This window comes from Triticum urartu, chromosome 3 (genome assembly GCF_003073215.2).
Source record: "Triticum urartu cultivar G1812 chromosome 3, Tu2.1, whole genome shotgun sequence".
NCBI classification, from domain to species: Eukaryota; Viridiplantae; Streptophyta; class Magnoliopsida; order Poales; family Poaceae; genus Triticum; species Triticum urartu.
The window spans coordinates 468,086,161-468,106,273 of record NC_053024.1 but is presented as its reverse complement, the minus strand read 5'-3'; positions in this window follow the sequence as shown (position 1 = coordinate 468,106,273).

The window sequence follows — 20,113 nt, the reverse complement described above, 5'->3', positions numbered from 1 at the left end:
TACACGGACTGGGTCCGTAACTTGAGGATTATCCTCATTGCTGCACAGAAGAATTACGTCCTGGAAGCACCGCTGGGTGCCAGGCCTGCTGCTGGAGCAACACCAGATGTTATGAACGTCTGGTAGAGCAAAGCTGATGACTACTCGATAGTTCAGTGTGCCATGCTTTACGGCTTAGAATCGGGACTTCAACGACGTTTTGAACGTCATGGAGCATATGAGATGTTCCAGGAGTTGAAGTTAATATTTCAAGCAAATGCCCGGACTGAGAGATATGAAGTCTCCAATAAGTTCTATAGCTGCAAGATGGAAGAGAACAGTTCTGTTAGTGAGCATATACTCAAAATGTCTGGGTATAATAATCACTTGATTCAATTGGGAGTTAATCTTCCAGATGATTGCGTCATTGACAGAATTCTCCAATCACTGCCACCAAGCTACAAGAGCTTCATGATGAACTATAATATGCAAGGGATGAACAAGACTATTCCCGAGCTCTTCGCAATGCTGAAAGCTGCGGAGGTAGAAATCAAAAAGGAGCATCAAGTGTTGATGGTTAACAAAACCACTAGTTTCAAGAAAAAGGGCAAAGGGAAGAAGAAGGGGAACTTCAAGAAGAACGGCAAGCAAGTTGCTGCTCAAGAGAAGAAACCCAAGTCTGGACCTAAGCCTGAAACTGAGTGCTTCTACTGCAAGCAGACTGGTCACTGGAAGCGGAACTGCCCAAAGTATTTGGCGGATGAGAAGGATGGCAAGGTGAACAAAGGTATATATGATATACATGTTATTGATGTGTACCTTACTAATGCTCGCAGTAGCACCTGGGTATTTGATACTGATTCTGTTGCTAATATTTGCAACTCAAAACAGGGGCTACGGATTAAGCGAAGATTGGCTAAGGACGAGGTGACGATGCGCGTGGGAAACGGTTCCAAAGTCGATGTGATCGCGGTCGGCACGCTACCTCTACATCTACCTTCGGGGATTAGTATTAGACCTAAATAAATGTTATTTGGTGCCAGCGTTAAGCATGAACATTATATCTGGATCTTATTTGATGCGAGACGGTTATTCATTTAAATCAGAGAATAATGGTTGTTCTATTTATATAAGTAATATCTTTTATGGTCACGCACCCTTGAAGAGTGGTCTATTTTTGATGAATCTCGATAGTAGTGATACACATATTCATAATGTTGAAGCCAAAAGATGCAGAGTTGATAATGATGGTGCAACTTATTTGTGGCACTGCCGCTTAGGTCATATCGGTGTAAAGCGCATGAAGAAACTCCATACTGATGGACTTTTGGAACCACTTGATTATGAATCGCTTGGTACTTGCGAACCGTGCCTCATGGGCAAGATGACTAAAACACCGTTCTCCGGTACTATGGAGAGAGCAACAGATTTGTTAGAAATCATACATACAGATGTATGTGGTCCAATGAATATTGAGGCTTGTGGCGGATATCGTTATTTTCTCACCTTCACAGATGATTTAAGCAGATATGGTTATATCTACTTAATGAAACATAAGTCTGAAACATTTGAAAAGTTCAAAGAATTTCAGAGTGAAGTGGAAAATCATCGTAACAAGAAAATAAAGTTTCTACGATCTGATCGTGGAGGAGAATATTTGAGTTACGAATTTGGTGTACATTTGAAAAATTGTGGAATAGTTTCGCAACTCACGCCACCCGGAACACCATAGCGTAATGGTGTGTCCGAACGTCGTAATCATACTTTACTAGATATGGTGCGATCTATGATGTCTCTTACTGATTTACCGCTATCATTTTGGGGATACGCTCTAGAGACGGCCGCATTCACGTTAAACAGGGCACCATGAAAATCCGTTGAGACGACGCCTTATGAACTATGGTTTGGCAAGAAACCAAAGTTGTCATTTCTGAAAGTTTGGGGCTGCGATGCTTATGTGAAAAAGCTTCAACCTGATAAGCTCGAACTCAAATCGGAGAAATGTGTCTTCATAGGATATCCAAAGGAAACTATTGGATACACCTTCTATCACAGATCCGAAGGCAAGACTTTTGTTGCTAAATTCGGAAACTTTCTTGAGAAGGAGTTTCTCTCGAAAGAAGTGAGTGGGAGGAAAGTAGAACTTGACGAGGTAAGTGTACCTGCTCCCTTGTTGGAAAGTAGTACATCACAGAAAACTGTTTCTGCGACACCTACACCAATAAGTGAGGAAGTTAATGATAATGATCATGAAACTTCAGAACAAGATACTACTGAACCTCGTAGATCAACCAGAGTAAGATCCACACCAGAGTGCTACGGTAATCCAGTTCTGGAAGTCATGCTACTAGATCATGATGAACCTACGAACTATGAAGAAGCGATGGTGAGCCCAGATTCCGCAAAGTGGCTTGAAGCCATGAAATCTGAGATGGGATCCATGTATGAGAACAAAGTATGGACTTTGGTTGACTTTCCCGATGATCAGCAAGCAATTGAGAATAAATGGATCTTCAAGAAAAAGACTGACGCTGACGGTAATGTTACTGTCTATAAAGCTTGACTTGTCGCAAAAGGTTTTCGACAAGTTCAAGGGGTTGACTACGATGAGACCTTCTCACCCGTAGCGATGCTTAAGTCTGTCCGAATCATGTTAGCAATTGCCGCATTTTATAATTATGAAATTTGGCAGATGGATGTCAAAACTGCATTCCTGAATGGATTTCTGGAAGAAGAGTTGTATATGATGCAACCAGAAGGTTTTGTTGATCCAAAGGGAGCTAACAAAGTGTGCAAGCTCCAGAGATCCATTTATGGACTGGTGCAAGCCTCTCAGAGTTGGAATAAACGCTTTGATAGTGTGATCAAAGCATTTGGGTTTATACAGACTTTCGGAGAAGCCTGTATTTACAAGAAAGTGAGTGGGAGCTCTGTAGCATTTCTGATATTATATGTGGATGACATATTATTGATTGGAAATGATATAGAATTTCTGGATAGCATAAAGGGATACTTGAATAAGAGTTTTTCAATGAAAGACCTCGGTGAAGCTGCTTACATATTAGGCATAAAGATCTATAGAGATAGATCAAGACGCTTAATTGGACTTTCACAAAGCACATACCTTGATAAGATTTTGAAGAAGTTCAAAATGGATCAAGCAAAGAAAGGGTTCTTGCTTGTGTTACAAGGTGTGAAGTTGAGTCAGACTCAATGCCCGACCCCTGCAGAAGATAGAGAGAAAATGAAAGATGTTCCCTATGCTTCAGCCATAGGCTCTATCATGTATGCAATGCTGTGTACCAGACCTGATGTGTGCCTTGCTATAAGTTTAGCAGGGAGGTACCAAAGTAATCCAGGAGTGGATCACTGGACAGCGGTCAAGAACATCCTGAAATACCTGAAAAGGACTAAGGATATGTTTCTCGTATATGGAGGTGACAAAGAGCTCACCGTAAAAGGTTACGTTGATGCAAGCTTTGACACTGATCCGGACGATTCTAAATCGCAAATCGGATACGTGTTTACATTGAACGGTGGAGCTGTTAGTTGGTGCAGTTCTAAACAAAGCGTCGTAGCGGGATCTACATGTGAAGCGGAGTACATAGCTGCTTCGGAAGCAGCAAACGAAGGAGTCTGGATGAAGGAGTTCATATCCGATCTAGGTGTCATACCTAGTGCATCGGGTCCAATGAAAATCTTTTGTGACAATACTGGTGCAATTGCCTTGGCAAAGGAATCCAGATTTCACAAAAGGACTAAGCACATCAAGAGACGCTTCAACTCCATCCGGGATCTAGTCCAGGTGGGAGACATAGAGATTTGCAAGATACATACGGATCTGAATGTTGCAGACCCGTTGACTAAGCCTCTTCCACGAGCAAAACATGATCAGCACCAAGGCTCCATGGGTGTTAGAATCATTACAGTGTAATCTAGATTATTGACTCAAGTGCAAGTGGGAGACTGAAGGAAATATGCCCTAGAGGCAATAATAAAGTTATTATTTATTTCCTTATAATCATGATAAATGTTTGTTATTCATGCTAGAATTGTATTAACCGGAAACATAATACATGTGTGAATAAATAGACAAACAAAGTGTCACTAGTATGCCTCTACTTGACTAGCTCGTTAATCAAAGATGGTTATGTTTCCTAACCATGAACAATGAGTTGTTATTTGATTAACGAGGTCACATCATTAGTTGAATGATCTGATTGACATGACCCATTACATTAGCTTAGCACCCGATCGTTTAGTATGTTGCTATTGCTTTCTTCACGACTTATACATGTTCCTATAACTATGAGATTATGCAACTCCCGTTTACCGGAGGAACACTTTGGGTACTACCAAACGTCACAACGTAACTGGGTGATTATAAAGGAGTACTACAGGTGTCTCCAATGGTACATGTTGGGTTGGCGTATTTCAAGATTAGGTTTTGTCACTCCGATTGTCGGAGAGGTATCTCTGGGCCCTCTCGGTAATGCACATCACATAAGCCTTGCAAGCATTACAACTAATATGGTAGTTGTGAGATGATGTATTACGGAACAAGTAAAGAGACTTGCCGGTAATGAGATTGAACTAGGTATTGGATACCGACGATCGAATCTCGGGCAAGTAACATACCGATGACAAAGGGAACAACGTATGTTGTTATGCGGTCTGACCGATAAAGATCTTCGTAGAATATGTAGGATCCAATATGGGCATCCAGGTCCCGCTATTGGTTATTGACCGGAGACGTGTCTCGGTCATGTCTACATTGTTCTCGAACCGTAGGGTCCGCACGCTTAAACGTTACGATGACAGTTATTATGAGTTTATGCATTTTGATGTACCGAAGGTTGTTCGGAGTCCCGGATGTGATCACGGACATGACGAGGAGTCTCGAAATGGTCGAGACATAAAGATTGATATATTGGAAGCCTATGTTTGGACATCGGAAGTGTTCCGGGTGAAATCGGGATTTTACCGGGTTACCGGGAGGTTACCGGAACCCCCCGGGAACCATATGGGCCTTCGTGGGCCTTAGTGGAAAAGAGAAGGGGCTGCCCTAGATGGGCTGCACGCCTCCCCCTTCCCCTAGTCCTATTAGGACTAGGAGAGGTGGCCGGCCCCCTCCTCCTCTTTTCCCCTCCGAGGAATCCTAGTTGGACTAGGATTGGAGGGGGAATCCTACTCCCAGAGGGAGTAGGACTCTCCTGCGCCCTCCTCCTTGGCTGGCCAGCCCTCCCCCTTGGCTCCTTTATATACGGAGGCAGGGGACACCTCTAGACACACAAGTTGATCCACGTGATCTATTCCTTAGCCGTGTGCGGTGCCCCCTGCCACCATATTCCACCTCGATCATATCGTTGTAGTGCTTAGGCGAAGCCCTGCCGTCGGTAGAACATCAAGATCGTCACCACGCCGTCGTGCTGACGGAACTCTTCCCTGACGCTTTGCTGGATCGGAGCCCGGGGATCGTCATCGAGCTGTACGTGTGCTAAGAACTCGGAGGTGCCGGAGTAACGGTGCTTGGATCGGTCGGATCGGGAAGAAGACGTACGACTACTTCCTCTACGTTGAGTCAACGCTTCCGTTGCGATCTACAAGGGTATGTAGATCAGACTCTCCCCCTCGTTGCTATGCATCACCATGATCTTGCGTGTGCGTAGGAAAATTTTGAAATTACTACGTTCCCCAATAGTAGAACCTATGACTGAGGCATAGGGAATGACTTTTCATTCTCTTTCTACTTTCTACCGTGGTTGGGTTTTGAGTCTTTACTCAACTTCACACCTTGCAACACAGGCAAGAACTCCTTCTTTGACTGTTCCATTTTGAACTACTTCAAAATCTTGTCAAGGTATGTACTCATTGAAAATATATCAAGCGTCTTGATCTATCTCTATAGATCTTGATGCTTAATATGTAAGTAGCTTCACCGAGGTCTTTCTTTAAAAAACTCCTTTCAAACATTCCTTTATGCTTTCCAAAAAATTCTACATTATTTCCGATCAACAATATGTCATTCACATGTACTTATCAGAAATGATGTAGTGCTCCCACTCACTTTCTTGTAAATACAAGCTTCACTGCAAGTCTGTATAAAACCATATGCTTTGATCACTTTATCAAAGCATATATTCCAACTCCGAGATGCTTGCACCAGTCCATAGATGGATCGCCGGAGCTTGCTCACTTTGTTAGCACCTTTAGGATCGACAAAACCTTCTGGTTGCATCATATACAACTCTTCTTTAAGACATCCATTTGCCAGATTTCATAAAATGCGGCAACTGCTAACATGATTCAGACATACTTTTAAGCATCGACATGAGTGAGAAAATCTCATTGTAGTCAACACCTTGAACTTGTCGAAAACATTTTTGCGACAATTCGAGCTCTGTAGATAGTAACACTACTATCAGCATCCGTCTTCCTCTTGAAGATCCAATTATTCTCAATGACTCACCGATCATCGGGCAAGTCAATCAAAGTCCATACTTTGTTCTCATACATGGATCCCATCTCAGATTTCATGGCCTCAAGCCATTTTGCGGAATCTGGGCTCATCATCGCTTTCTCATAGTTCATAGGTTCGTCATGGTCTAGTAACATGACTTCCAGAACAGGATTACCATACCACTCTGGTGCAGACCGTACTCTGGTTGACCTACGAGGTTCGGTAGTAACTTGATCTGAAGTTTCATGATCATCATCATTAGCTTCCTCACTAATTGGTGTAGGAATCACTGGGACTGATTTATGTGATGAAATACTTTCCAATTCGGGAGAAGGTACAATTACCTCATCAAGTTCTACTTTCCTCCCACTCACTTCTTTCGAGAGAAACTCCTCTAGAAAGGATCCATTCTTAGCAACAAAGATCTTGCCTTCGGATCTGTGATAGAAGGTGTACCCAACAGTTTCTTTTGGGTATCCTATGAACACGCACTTCTCCGATTTGGGTTTGAGCTTATCAGGTTGAAACTTTTTCACATAAGCATCGCAACCCCAAACTTTAAGAAGCGACAACTTAGGTTTCTTGCTAAACCATAGTTCATACGGTGTCGTCTCAACGGATTTTTAGACGGTGCCCTATTTAACGTGAATGCAACTGTCTCTAATGCATAATCCCAAAACCATAGTGGTAATTCGGTAAGAGACATCATAGATTGCACCATATCTAAATAAAGTACGGTTATGACGTTCGGACACACCATTACATTGTGGTGTTCCAGGTGGCGTGAGTTGTGAAACTATTCCACATTGTGTCAAATGAAGACCAAACTCGTAACTCAAATATTTGTTTCCGCGATCAGATCATAGAAACTTTTTTTCTTGTTACGATGATTTTCCACTTCACTCTGAAATTCTTTGAACTTTTCAAATGTTTCATACTTATATTTTATCAAGTAGATATACCCATATCTACTCAAATCATGTGTGAAGGTCAGAAAATAACAATAACCGCCGCGAGCCTCAACACTCATTGTACCGCACACATCAGTATGTATTATTTCTAATAAGTCCGTTGCTCGCTCCATTGTTCCGAAGAACGGAGTCTTAGTCATCTTGCCCATGAGGCATGGTTCGCAAGCATCAAGTGATTCATAATCAAGTGATTCCAAAAGTCCATCAGCATGGAGTTTCTTCATGCGCTTTACACCAATATGACCTAAACGGCAGTGCCACATATAAGTTGCACTATCATTATTAACTAGTCTCTGTTTATTTTGCAACTCCCGATTTGAGTTACTACTCTTAGCAACTGAACCAGTATTAAATATCGAGGGGTTGCTATAAACACTAGTAAAGTACACATTTATAATATGTATATCAAATATACCTTTGTTCACTTTGCCATCCTTCTTATCCGCCAAGTATCTAGGGCAGTTCCACTTGTAGTGACCATTTTCTTTGTAGTAGAAGCACTCAATTTCATGCTTGGGTCTAGCTTTGGGCTTCTTCATGGGAGTGGCAACTTGCTTGCCATTCTTCTTGAAATTCCCTTTCTTTCCCTTGCCCTTTTACTTGAAACTAGTGGTCTTGTCAACCATCAACACTGGATGCTTTTCTTGATTTCTACCTTCGCCGATTTCGGCATCGCGAAGAGCTCGGGGAATCGTTTTCATCATCCCTTGCATATTATAGTTCATCACGAAGTTCCAGTAACTTGGTGACAGTAACTAGAGAACTCTGTCAATCACTATCTTATCTGGAAGATTAACTCCCACTTGATTCAAGCGATTGTAGTACTCAGACATTCTGAGCACATGCTCACTGGTTGAGCTATTCTCCTCCATCTTGTAAGCAAAATACTTGTCAGAGGTCTCATACCTCTCAACTCGAGCATGAGTCTGAAATACAAATTTAAGCTCTTGGAACATCTTATATGCTTCATGGTGTTTCAAAATGTTTTTGAAGTCCCGGTTCTAAGCCGTAAAGCATGGTGCACTAAACTATCAAGTAGTCATCATACCGAGCTTTGCCAAACATTCATAACGTCTGCATCTGCTCCTGCAATAGGTCCGTCACCTAGCGGTGCATCAAGGACATAATTCTTCTTTGCAAAAATAAGGATAATCCTCAGATCACGGAGCTAGTCCGCATCATTGCTACTAACATCTTTCAACATAGTTTTCTCTAGGAACATATCATAAATAAAACAGGGAAGCTATACGCGAGCAATTGATCTACTACATAGATATGCAAATACTATCAGGACTAAGTTCATGATAAATTTAAGTTTAATTAATCATATTACTAAAGAGCTTCCACTCAGATAGACATCCCTCTAATCATCTAAGTGATCACGTGATCCATATCAACTAAACCATGTCCGATCATCACATGAGATGGAGTAGTTTTCAATGGTGAACATCACTATGTTGATCATATCTACTATATGATTCACGCTCGACCTTTCGGTCTCAGTGTTCCGAGGCCATATTTGTATATGCTAGGCTCGTCAAGTTTAACCTGAGTATTCTGCATGTGCAAAACTGGCTTGCGCCCGTTGTACGTGAACGTAGAGCTTAGCACACCCGATCATCACGTGGTGTCTCAGCACGAAGAACTGTCGCAACGGTGCATACTCAGGGAGAACACTTGTACCTTGAAATTTAGTGAAAGGTCATCTTATAATGCTACCGCCGAACTAAGCAAAATAAGATGCATGAAGGAAAACATCACATGCAATCAATATAAGTGATATGATATGGCCATCATCATCTTGTGCCTTTGATCTCCATCTCCAAAGCACCGTCATGATCACCATCGTCACCGGCTTGACACCTTGATCTCCATCGAAGCATCATTGTCGTCTTTCCAACTATTGCTTCTACGACTATCACTACCGCTTAGTGATAAATTAAAGCAATGTAACACCCCGGATGTGATTTACCCAATATGTACTCCAACTCTTGCTGTTTCCGGCGTTAAGTTATTTTATTTTCTCGGGTTCGGGTTTTTGTCTCCGTGTGTGTTATCGTTGTCATGCATCTCATATCATGTCATCATGTGCATTGCATTTGCATACGTGTTCATCTCATGCATTCGAGCATTTTCCCCGTTGTCCGTTTTGCATTCCGGCGCTTCGTTCTCCTCCGGTGGTCATTTCTTCCTTTCTTTCATGTCTGGGGATTAAACATTTCCGGATTGGACCGAGACTTGCCAAGCGGCCTTGGTTTACTACCGGTAGACCGCCTGTCAAGTTTCGTATCATTTGGACTTCGTTTGATACTCCAACGGTTAACCGAGGGACCGAAAAGGCCTCCTGTGTGTTGCAGCCCAACACCCCTCCAAGTTGGCCCAAAACCCACCAAAACCCTCTCCATCATCTAGAGCGTTCGATCACGATCGCGTGGCCGAAAACCGCACCTCATTTGGACTCTCCTAGCTCCCTCTATGCCTATATATATCTTCCCCATTCGAAATCTCGGGGGAAACCCTAACCCTCCTCCTCCTCCAGCCGCCGGACAAAATCCGGACGGCCGGACATTGTCCGCCCACCGCCGCCGACCTACCAGATCTTGCCACGTGTCCTGACCGGTCCCCACTTCGCCGCCTCCTCCGCCGGCCCGTCGCGGCCCGTCACGGGCCCCCGCGCCCAGTCGCGCGCCCCGCCGCCCGGATCCACCGTGCCGCTTCCTTCCCGACTCCGGCCACCGTGCCGCCGCGCCGGCAGCCGCCACCTCGCCGCTCCACCGTGCGCCCGACCGCCGCCGACCCCACCGAACCTCGCCGCCGTCTCCACTCCTCGTCGCTGTCGCCTCCCGCGGCCCAAGGCCGAATCCGGCACCCCGTCCACCGTTCCCCGATGATCTCCGGCGAACTCCAAGATTTCCAGCGAACCTCGGGAAGCGTGCAGATCTGAGATCCGAAATCTTGGTTGACTTTCTCCCGAAACCCTAGTTCATATTGCCATGTTCATCGTGTCGTAACATTGCATCCGTAGCTCCGTTTTGGGAATTTAGCATATCAAAATGTTCATCTCAGAGAGTACATCATTTCATCTCATTGCATCATTTTCATTTGAGTTCATCTTGATGCCCGAAATGCTGTTAGAAGAATGCTATTTGAGATTATTGTCAGATCTACTGCTGCATTTAGATATTTGGCATTTTTGCCATGATTATTGTGTGCATGATATGCCCCTGAGCTCTTCATGAGTTTTGTTATATGTTTTTCCATCTATCCATAGGTGCAATCCATGTATTTTTTTGATGTGTGTGGTGACTAGCACAAGCTTGCAAAGTGGTGCATTTGTTAATGCTGATTTCAGGGACTTAGCATTTCCACTAAGTCCTTGGACTGTTTATCTCATATGGCCATATGTTCATGTTGTTTCCTAGTGATCCGTGCCTCTTTTGAGGATGATCAGTAAGGATGTTTTGTTAACCTTGTAGTGCTCTATCCATCCATGTCTTTGTTTGAAATTATGGAGCAACCTAGCTTGAGTCAATCGAGCTCTACTTTTGTCATTTCGTGAATCTGGGCAGATTGTCTACTTCTTAGCAATTTTGCCGAGGATGTTGTAGTTGATCCGTGCATGCTATGTTATTGTTCTTGCCATGTCTAGCTTGTATTTTGTGTATTCTTGATGGGTGTATGCTTAGATTGTCATGACTTGCTCTGTAGTGAGTGCATCGAGCTCGTAAACATGCCTACTTGATATCTGTTTTCAGCATGTTCCAGTTTTCACTAAGTCTGAGAACTGGTTATGTTTTTGCCATGTTCACATGCTTGCAATTGTATTTTCTGATCCCTTTTGGCTCAAGGTCACTAAGGGACTTATGTTAAGCTCTTTGAGTAGCTCCATGCCGTGTTTTACTTTGCCATGTTCAGTTCCTGTAGCATATAGTTTTCATGCTCCGAAGAGTGCTATCTGATCTGAAATTCCACACAAGTGTTAATTTCACTAAATCTGAAATCTGTTTGTCAAATGCATTTTTTCCATGCTTGCTTGAACATGTTAATGGATGAATTGGTCGTAGCTCAGTGCTAGTATTTTGTTAAGCATCATGAATGGATTCCTGCCATGTATTTTGATGCCATGTTTGGGTGCTGTAGCATGTTCATCTTGTTGCATTTAGATGGCTACTTGCTGTAAATCGCAGAACGTGGTCATATTTGAATTGCTTGCCATTTCCAAACCGTAACTCCGTTTCCGGCGTTCTTTATATCGTTTTCAAGCGATTTCATCTTATCTTTCCAGTGGCACACTTGGATTTCCAAGTTGAGGCCAGGTTCATCCATTCCTTGTCAAATCTTGCATATGCATCACATATTGCATCCCGCATAGCATATCATCTTGCATCATATTGTTTGAGCTTTGCACGTGGTTGATTGTGTCCTTGTTGCTTGTTTGTCTTGTTTGGGTAGAGCCGGGAGACGAGTTCGCTAACGAGGAGCCCGTTGAGTTTGCTTTCGAGGATCCAGTCAACTCTGACAACTTTGCAGGCAAGATGATCATACCCTTGAAATCACTACTATCTTTGCTGTGCTAGATGCTCGCTCTTTTGCTATGCCTATGCTACGATGCCTACCACCTGATTTTCATGCCTCCCAAATTGCCATGTCAAACCTCTAACCCACCATGTCCTAGCAAACCGTTGATTGGCTATGTTATCACTTTGCTCAGCCCCTTTTATAGCATTGCTAGTTGCAGGTGAAGATTGGAGACCGTTCCTTGTTGGAACATTATTTACTTGTTGGGATATCATTATATTGCCTTGTTATCTTAATGCATCTATATACTTGGTAAAGGGTGGAAGGCTCGGCCTCTCGCCTAGTGTTTCGTTCCACTCTTGCCTCCCTAGTTTCCGTCATATCGGTGTTATGTTCCCGGATTTTTGCGTTCCTTACGTAGTTGGGTTATAATGGGAATCCCTTGATAGTTCGCCTTGATTAAAGATTTTCCAGCAATGCCCAACCTTGGTTTTACCATTTGCCACCTAGCCTCTTTTTCCCCTGGGTTTCCGGAGCCCGAGGGTCATCTTATTTTAACCCCCCCCCCCCCGGGCCAGTGCTCCTCTGAGTGTTGGTCCACCTATCAGCTGCCGGTGGCCACCAGGGGCAACTCTGGGCTGGCCTACCCGTACCTAGGACAATCTGAGTGTGCCCTGAGAAAGAGATATGTGCAGCTCCTATCGGGATTTGTCGGCACATTCGGGAGGTGTTGCTGGATTTGTTTTAACCTGTCGAAGTGTCTTGAAGAACCGAGATACCGAGTCTGATCGGAACATCTCGAGAGGAGGTCTATTCCTTCATTGACCGTGAGAGCTTGTCATGGGCTAAGTTGGGACTCCCCTGCAGGGATTTGAACTTTCGAAAGCCGTGCCCGCGGTTATGGGCAGATGGGAATTTGTTAATGTCCGGTTGTAGATAACTTGAACCTTAACTTAATTAAAATGAATCAACAGTGTGAGTTACCATGATGGTCTCTTCTCGGCGGAGTCCGGGAAGTGAACACGGTGTTGGAGTAATGCTTGCGCAGGTAGTTCTCTAGTTTCTCGTTCGTGCTTTGCCTCCTCTTCTCGCTCTCTTTTGCGAACAGGATAGCCACCATATATGCTAGTCGCTTGCTGCAGCCCCACATATTTTCCTTGCCTTACCTATTAAGCTTAAATAGTCTTGATCGTGAGGGTGCGAGATTGCTGAGTCCCTGTGGCTCACAGATTACTTCCAAACCAGATGCATGGCCTGATGATTCCGCTCTAGGTGAAGCGCTTGAGCTCAAGTGGGAGTTCGACGAGGATTCTCAACGTTACTACGTGTCTTTCCCTGATGATCAGTAGTGGTGCCCAGTTGGGGGTGATCGGGACCGTGTCGCATGTTGGGTTTATATTTCATTTTGGTGCCGTAGTCGGGCCATGAGTGTTTGGATGTTGTAATGCTATTTATGTACTTTGATTGACGTGGCGAGTGTAAGCCAACTATGTATCTCCCCTTTTATTATCTATATTACATGGGATGTTGTGAAGATTGCCTAACTTGCGACATTGCTTTCAATGCGGTTATGCCTCTAAGTCGTGCCTCGACACGTGGGAGATATAACCGCATCGAGGGCGTTACAAGCAATTACATGGCGATTGCATTTCATACAATAAAGCGACAACCATATGGCTCCTGCCAGTTGCCGATAACTGTGTTACAAAACATGATCATCTCATACAATAAAATTTAGCATCATGTCGTGACCATGTCACATCACAACATGCCCTGCAAAAACAAGTTAGACGTCCTCTACTTTGTTGTTGCAAGTTTTAGGTGGTTGCTATGGGCTGAGCAAGAACCATTCTTACCTACGCATCAAAAACCACAACGCGGTATAGTGATTGCTTTTTGATCTCCAGAAAGAACCCCGTTCATTGAATCTGATTCAACTAAAGTTGGAGAAACTGACACCCACCAGCCACCTGTGTGTGAAGCACGTCAGTAGAACCAGTCTCTCGTAAGTGTACGCGTAATGTCGGTCTGAACCGCTTCATCCAACAATACCGCTGAATCAAGAATCAACTAGCGACGGCAAGCAATATGTATATACCCACGCCCACAATTCTTTTGTGTTCTACTCGTGCATATAACATCTACGCATAAACCTGGCTCGGATGCCAACGTTGGGGAACGCAGTAATTTCAAAAAAAATCCTACGCACATGCAAGATCATGGTGATGCATAGCAATGAGAGGGGAGAGTATTGTCTACGTACCCTCGTAGACCGTAAGAGGAAGCATTATGACAACGCGGTTGATTTAGTCGTACGTCTTCACGATCGACCGATCTAGCACCGAAGGTACGGCACCTCCGCGATATGCACACGTTCGGCTCGGTGACGTCCAGCGAACTCACGATCCAGTAGAGCTTCGAGGGGGAGCTTCGTTGGCACGACGGCGTGATGCCGGTGATGATGTTGCTACCGGAACAGGGCTTCGCCTAAGCACTGCTATGATATTACCGAGGTGGATTATCACTACTAGGAAAATGCTTATAGATAGAAGTTTACCAGTAGCGCCTATTTATGACCCTACGCTACTAGTATTTAGCAGTAGCGCTGGGCAGAAAACACGCTACTACTAATATATAACAGCAACGTTTGTTTGCTTGGGCCGCGCTACTGTTAGATGGGCTGCAGGGCAAAAGCAGTAGCCCACTTAGCTGTAGCGTTTGTTTTGAACGGGCGCTACAGCTGGTGGGCTTAGCAGTAGCGCCGACCTCTAAACAGCGCTACTACTAGAGCAAAAGAAAACCGGCCCGAGTGCCCCCGCACCCCCTCACACTCTCACAATCGATCCCCTCCGCCCGACGATGCCGCCGCGGTTAGGGTTCGTCCCCGGCCACCTCACCCCCATTGACGGTGCCGTGCGCCGCCACCACGCGCGGTCGCCTCTCGCCTACTCCGATGCTCCAGCCCCGTAAGTCCCCCTCGATCTCCTCCTCCCTGCGCGCGCCACACTAGCTAGGCTCCAATCGATTTGCCGCGGCGGCTCACCATGTTTTGGGATTTAGGGGTTGCACGGTGGCTCCGCGCTTCGATGTGACATGCTCCTCGCGTGATTGGGGAGAGAGAGTAGAGATAGGGGTTAGGTGAGAGAAGTAGAGGCTTTTTGTTGCTCACCGAAACTTAGGAGAGAGTAGAGAGAAGTAGCTAGAGAAGTAGAGGCTTTTAGCACATATAACTGAAACTTGGGTTTCAATTCTTGGCTGCTGCCCCTGGAGGAGTGGTGGCGGCGGCAGTGCCTAGTGTTCTAGGGTTTATAGAGGGGGCGTCCATGTCGTGACTATTGTTTCCGACATTTAGGATCATTGATGTAGTACTTGTAACTACTTGTCATTCCTTCGCTAGAACAACCATAGTGCTCGACCGTAGAATCGTGAGCATTTTTTTAGCTCTGATATGACAGCAACGGTTGAGGGTTTCAATTCTTGGCTACTGCCACTAGCTTCTTTGTTGATGCACATAAAGATATGACCAAGAAGCCCTCACTGTTATGTGGTTTCATGGAAAAATCAATGCTTGATTCGATACTCTCTTTCAGGTTGAAGAGAGTATCTGTATGTGGTGATGTTCAAATTGCTATGTTCTTATGATGCTGTTAGTGAGCCCATTTTTGGTTTTAGAAAAAGAAAACACGGATAGACAGAGAGTTGTATCTGATCGAAAAGGGGGGTGTTTGTCTTTTATAGTTTTAATTATTGTGCATCTGATGCCAAAGGTGGAATGGATGTTTACTTATTGTGTTCTGGAAGATTCTAAGCTGGTTCAACTTTTGGATGTGGGAATAGATAAAGTGTTCCCCTGGACTGAACTTTATGTTTACTTTTTAGTTGTTATTTTTCTTGCCATGTGAACTCTAGCTATGAAAACTTTATGTTTACTTTTTGGATCGTTAATCCTTTAATCATATTGCTTTAGGGAAATGGCGCCACCACCACCACCATGTCGACGGTGCAAGTCAAGGTGCGCCAGCAGCCTTGCAACTGGCACGTTGTTTGGCATCTACTTCGAGTCTAGTTTTCTTCATGCGGCGGTAATAAATTATATGAAACTAGTAACTACTATTTTGTTTTTAGTGTTATTGGCATTAATGCATCGTGTATATATCATTTTGCTTTTTGTACACAGATCATCCCATGCAATGTGAGGTCAGAATTCAACAATCTGACTGGAGACTCTGTGACCTTTGAGGCTCCTGGGGGCCCCTACACTATGGAGATCGAGAAAGGACGAAAGATGACGCAGGTGGGAGGAGATGGATGGGTCCGTTTCATCGACCACATGCGTATCACCGGTGGTGAGTTGATCAGCTTCTCCTTCAGAGCTGAAAGACCCAAGCTGGTCGTGATTTATGTCAACAAAGCAGAAGATTATGAGGATGATGAGGATGATGACGACCCACTTGGTGATGCCATCGTAGCTCAAAGAATGAAGTTGAGCGAGGAGGAGGTGTGCAACCTATGGGACATCATTCCGCCACGTGCTGACTTCGTCGGGGTGCCATTCGTGACCCGCCTGACAAGTACCATGGTTGATCAGCATATCATGGTATGTTGCATTTACTGTAGTAATTTGTTGATATGCTTTATTGTTATACTTAGTGTAGAGTCCGATGATATATATGCTTAGTGAATCTTATATACTCAGTAAATCCGATGATCTATATGCTTAGTGAATCCGATGATATATATGCTTAGTGAATCTTATATGCTTAGTGAATCCAATGATATATATGCTTTATTGTTATACTTAGTGTTGAGTCCGATGATATATATGCTTAGTGAATCTTATATACTCAGTAAATCCGATGATCTATATGCTTAGTGAATCCGATGATATATATGCTTAGTGAATCTTATATGCTTAGTGAATCCAATGATATATTGCTTTATTGTTATACTTAGTGTAGAGTCCGATGATATATATGCTTAGTGAATCTTATATGCTTAGTGAATCCAATGATATATATGCTTTATTGTTATACTTAGTGTAGAAATGTAGTACTGTCTTTTGATAGTGTAGAATGTGTGAGGCTACTTATTAATTGATATGTTTTTCTTATTCAGAAATTGCCAAAGAGCATATCTGAGAGTTTTAGTATCAAGCCTGATGAAGAAGGCTCTATTGGAATACGCCTTACCGCGAGGGGCTCCATCACCACTTATGCGTACGGCATGGACACGGACGGTCGCACACACTTCAGCTCGGTTGGGTGGAAGAGCTTCCTCGTCGGCAAGAATCTTCATGTTGGACAGGCAATCCTAATTACTATCAGGAACACCCACCGCCCAGGCTTGAGGATGATGGTCGTCATCGATATCATCTAGAACTACATATGCTTGTGAGATCTATCCATGCATGTGTGTGGATGCTGAACCATATATATGCTAGCATGACTACCTAGTAGACTTATCAACTATGATCTATCCATGCATTGTTGACTACTATATATGAGTTTGTGAGATTGTGTGATTATATTAAATGTGGTATTTGTCGTTAATGCTTGTGAGATGGTTCTGTGAACTTAGTTTATCTGCACTGGACTTGTCTTGATTTAAATGAATATTGCCTCTGACTCTTTTTTATTTTTTATTTCTATTTACCTAGTTGTAGCGCCGGGAGAAAATAGTAGAAGCGTTGGTAGTGAAAGAGGCGCTACTACTAAGTATTTTAGCTACAACGCTTGTTTAGAAACGCGCTACTGCTAAATAATAGCTGTAGCGCCCTAGCAGTAGCGCTGGTGCCCGCGCTACTGGTAGCTCAAAAACCAGCGCTACTGGTAAGCATTTTCCTAGTAGTGTATGGTGGAGGGGGGCACCGCACACGGCTAAAAGATCAATGATCAACTTGTGTGTCTATGGGGTGCCCCCTCCCCCGTATATAAAGGAGTGGAGGAGGGGGAGGGCCGGCCCTCTACTATGGCACGCCCTACGGAGTCTTACTCCCACCGGGAGTAGGATTCCCCCCTTTCCAAGTAGGAGTAGGAGAGAAGGAAGGGAAAGAGAGAAGAGAAGGAAGGAGGGGGCGCCGCCCCTCCCTCCTAGTCCAATTCGGACTAGGCCTTGGGGTGCGCGTGGCCTGCCCTAGGCAGCCCCTCTCTCTTTTCCCTAAAGCCCAATAAGGCCCATATACTCCCCGGGGGGTTTCGGTAACCTCCCAGTACTCCGGAAAATGCCTGAACTCATCCGGAACCATTCCGATGTCCAAACATAGGCTTCCAATATATAGATCTTTACATCTCGACCATTTCGAGACTCCTTGTCATGTATGTGATCAAATCCGGGACTCCAAACTACCTTCGGTACATCAAAACACATAAACTCATAATATCGATCATCACCGAACATTAAGCGTGCGGACCCTACGGGTTCGAGAACTATGTAGACATGACTGAGACACGTCTCCGGTCAATAACCAATAGCGGAACCTGGATGTTCATATTGGCTCCTACATATTCTACGAAGATCTTTATTGGTCAAACCGCATAACAACATATGTTGTTCCCTTTGTCATCGGTATGTTACTTGCCTCATCATACCTAGTTCAATCTCTTTACCGGCAAGTCTCTTTACTTGTTCTGTAATGCATCATCTCGCAACTAACTCATTAGTCACATTGCTTGCAAGGCTCATTGTGATGTACATTACTGAGAGGGCCCACAGATACCTCTCCGATAGGCGGAGTGACAAATCCTAATCTCTATCTATGCCAACTCAACAAACACCATCGGAGACACCTGTAGAGCATCTTTATAATCACCCAGCTACGTTGTGATGTTTGATAGCACACAAGGTGTTCCTCCGGTATTCGGGAGTTGCATAATCTCATAGTCACAGAAACATGTATAAGTCATGAAGAAAGCAGTAGCAATAAAACTGAACGATCATTATGCTAAGCTAACGGATGGGTTTTGTCCATCACATCATTCTCTAATTATGTGATCCCGTTCATCAAATGACAACACATGTCCATGGCTAGGAAACTTAACCATCTTTGATTAACGAGCTAGTCAACTAGAGGCATATTAGGGACACTCTGTTTGTCTATGTATTCACACATGTACTAAGTTTTCGGTTAATACAATTGTAGCATGAATAATAAATATTTATCATGATATAAGGAAATATAAATAACAACTTTATTATTGCCTCTATGATACGTCTCCAACGTATCTATACTTTTTGATTGCTCCATGCTATATTATCTACTATTTTGGACTATATTGGGCTTTATTTTCCACTTTTATATTATTTTTGGGACTAACCTATTAACCAGAGGCCCAGCCCAGAATTGCTGTTTTTTTTGCCTATTTCAGTGTTTCGGATAAACAGAATATCAAACGGAGTCCAAACGGAATAAAATCTTCGAAAACGTGATTTTCTCACCGAACATGATCCAGGAGACTTGGACCCTACTGCAAGGGATCAAAGAGGTGGTCACGAGGGTGGGGGCGCCCCCCTAGGGCGCGCCCCTGCCTCATGGGCCCCTCGGTGCTCCACCGACGTACTCCTTCCTCCTATATATACACACGTACCCCCAAACGATCAGAACAGGAGCCAAAAACCTAATTCCACCGCCGCAACTTTCTGTATCCATGAGATCCCATCTTGGGGCCTGTTCCAGAGCTCCGTCGGAAGAGGGCCGTCATCACGGAGGGCTTCTACATCATCCTAGCCCCTCCGATGAAGTGTGAGTAGTTTACCTCAGACCTTCGGGTTCATAGTTAGTAGCTAGATGGCTTCTTCTCTCTCTTTGAATCTCAATACAAAGTTCTCCCCCTCTCTCATGGAGATCTATTCGATGTAATCTTCTTTTTGCGGTGTGTTTGTTGAGACCGATGCATTGTGGGTTTATGATCAAGTCTATCTATGAATAATATTTGAATCTTCTCTGAATTCTTTTATGCATGATTGGTTATCTTTGCAAGTCTCTTCGAATTATCCGTTTGGTTTGGCCAACTAGATTGGTAGTTATTGCCATGGGAGAAGTGCTTAGCTTTGGGTTCGATCTTGCGGTGTCCTTACCCAGTGACAGAAGGGGCAGCAAGGCACGTATTGTATCATTGCCATCGAGGATAACAAGATGGGGTTTATTTCATATTGCATGAATTTATCTCTCTACATCATGTCATCTTGC